Genomic DNA, 2,423 nt, shown 5'->3' on the forward strand with positions numbered 1-2,423 from the left:
AAACTCGTGTAAAATATTAGGAGAAGGTCCTTTGGTCATTGTTCCACTCTAAATGCTTGAAATAACATAAAAAGGCCATTGCTTTATTCATCCTGATTCCTTCACTTCCTCTTTCTCTTCTGTCCACCATTCCCCCTGCTCATCCTTTTGAATCATCTCCACAAAGGACCCCAGCTTCCATCACCTCTTTGTACTAACTGATTTCACCCAAGTTTTTTCTCCTGATCTACACGGAATTTTGAGTTGCATTTAGGACACAAATAATTCAGCTTCTAAGAGCCACCTGCCTCTTTCTTTCCTTCTGTGGGAGCAGAGGTGCAATTTCTTTCCTCTTTGTTTCTTTCTAAATTTTCTATTACTTCCGTGGGAAACAAGTTTTTGGGTGAGGAAATAAAGCTTGGTGCATCTTGCAGAGATCCACTTGTAAGAAATGGAATGCTTCAGTGACTGTCAGATCACTGCCTAGTCTTCAGAGGATCAAATGTTTAGAAGTTGCAGGATTCCCGCTGCCCTGCTGGATTGTGCCTCCACAGGGCTCCCCTTCTCGTACTCTTCCCATTTCTGTAAAAGCAGTTCCATCTTTGACTCCTTTCTATTTCTCTCATATTCTGACGTCCCTGAAATAATTTGCAGCTTCAGAACATGCCGCAAATCTGATTATTTCTCACACTTCACAGCCATGCCAGTGGTCCAATCCAACATTCTCTTATCTGGTTTTTTTCTTATCTAAGTGTTCTCCCTGCTCTCACCTTGGACTTCTTAAATTTATGCTCAACACAGGATCCTGAGCAATTCTATTAAAATGTAAATAAGATCAAGGCACGACTCTGTTTCAAATCCCTCCGTGCCTTCATATCTTATTACAATTAAGAGCCAAAGGTGTGACACCGGCCTCCAGGGTTGTCCGTGATCTGTGCTCCTCCCCACCTCTCTGCTTCATCATGCCTGGAGTGCCAGCACCTTGGGGGCCTTGTTCCTGCTGCTGTGATCTAGTCTGTACACTCTTCAGGCTTTTTCTCATGTGCTGCCTTCTCAGAGAGTCTTTCCTCACTCTGTTTAGAGTTGCATCCTTTACCCCCCCCTCACCTGTTGTCACTACTGTCTCTTTCTGTTAAAGTTGTTATGAGCATCTGCCATGCTTTAGTTTTTTTTGCACATTAACACATATTTATCTACTATTTAATTCATTCATTCTTCTATTCTTCCACTAGAATGCAAGTTCTGTGTATTGTATTATCCTTTTTTTGTTTTGTTTTGTTTTTTAACTTTTAATGATGTAAACAAAATTTACCTAAAAGTGAAGCTTCTGGAAAAACCATTTGTTCTTCCCTGTCTTGTATCATTCCTCAAATTTGACCTTGGCTTCCCGCCTTGCCTTGCGTTTCAGGGCTGGGTCCCTAAAGACATCCTTGTTGACAACAGTTTTGTCCAGGGGGATGTCCACAGAGTACCTTGTGGGCATCAGGTGGTTGTAGTTATAAACCTTCACAAAGGACTTGATCTTGGATCTCTTGGCTACTTTCTTCTTGCCCATGGCAGCTGTCACTTTTCAGGGATAGCAGTCAATTCCAGCCACCAGGGCATGGCAGTAAGGGCAGTCTGAGGTGCCATCATCAATGTTGTTCACGATGATGGCTTTGCTCGGGAGTAGTGTCCAGCCAGGACGAGCACCACTTTCCCGGGTTTCATGAACTTGCCCATTTAGACAGCGAGCAGCCAGTTCCCAGCAGAAAGGAAAGGACTTGTATTATCCTTAGAAATAAGAGGAGTACCAAGTACAGAGAAATCATGAGGGAAATGAACTGCCTGCATGAGCAAACATTATACAGTAGCATAAAACTCATAACAAACACATGCAAAATAAAGATATGGACTCTACATCACTCACTCATAATCATCTAATATATCACCCTCCCTTCTTCACCAATTGTCTCTGAGCCCAAACTCAGACCATCAAACTTGACAGCAAGTGGCTTTGGTCACTGTGCCATATTGCTGGCTCTGGATAATTTTATATATGGAGTAAAATAGCACCAAGTATTATTTATTAGTGTTTTGATCCCATTATCAAATATCACTTATTAAATTATATTTTTTACATACCATCCACCTAGACATTTCTCTAAGGTTCGTCTAAGGCAGGTTTTTCTTTTTTTTTTTAATTTTTTATTGCTTTATAAATAATACCATTCAAAATTTCCACTTCCTCTCCTTTTCCCATTTCCCTCTTGTTCCTCCACTCAACCTCCCCCCTCCTATTCCAATCCTAAAAGAGGGCAGGGTACCCTGCAAGGCACTCTCACCCCACCAGTCCAGGTAGTCATTACTTTGATGTCTCTCACCATAACATAGGTTTACTGCTCTGGAGCATCATGTATGTTGAATCCTACCATAGATCTCTTCATTCCTTTCTGCCTCCATTT

General features: G+C 41.6%; 1 pseudogene; it reads right to left on the bottom strand.

Annotated features, from left to right (window-relative positions):
- Positions 1 to 1,291: 1,291 nt before the first annotated feature.
- LOC101992770 lies at positions 1,292 to 1,701 on the bottom strand (annotated as a pseudogene).
- Positions 1,702 to 2,423: the final 722 nt, after the last annotated feature.

Source organism: Microtus ochrogaster, chromosome 16, assembly GCF_000317375.1.
Source record: "Microtus ochrogaster isolate Prairie Vole_2 chromosome 16, MicOch1.0, whole genome shotgun sequence".
Taxonomy (NCBI): domain Eukaryota; kingdom Metazoa; phylum Chordata; class Mammalia; order Rodentia; family Cricetidae; genus Microtus; species Microtus ochrogaster.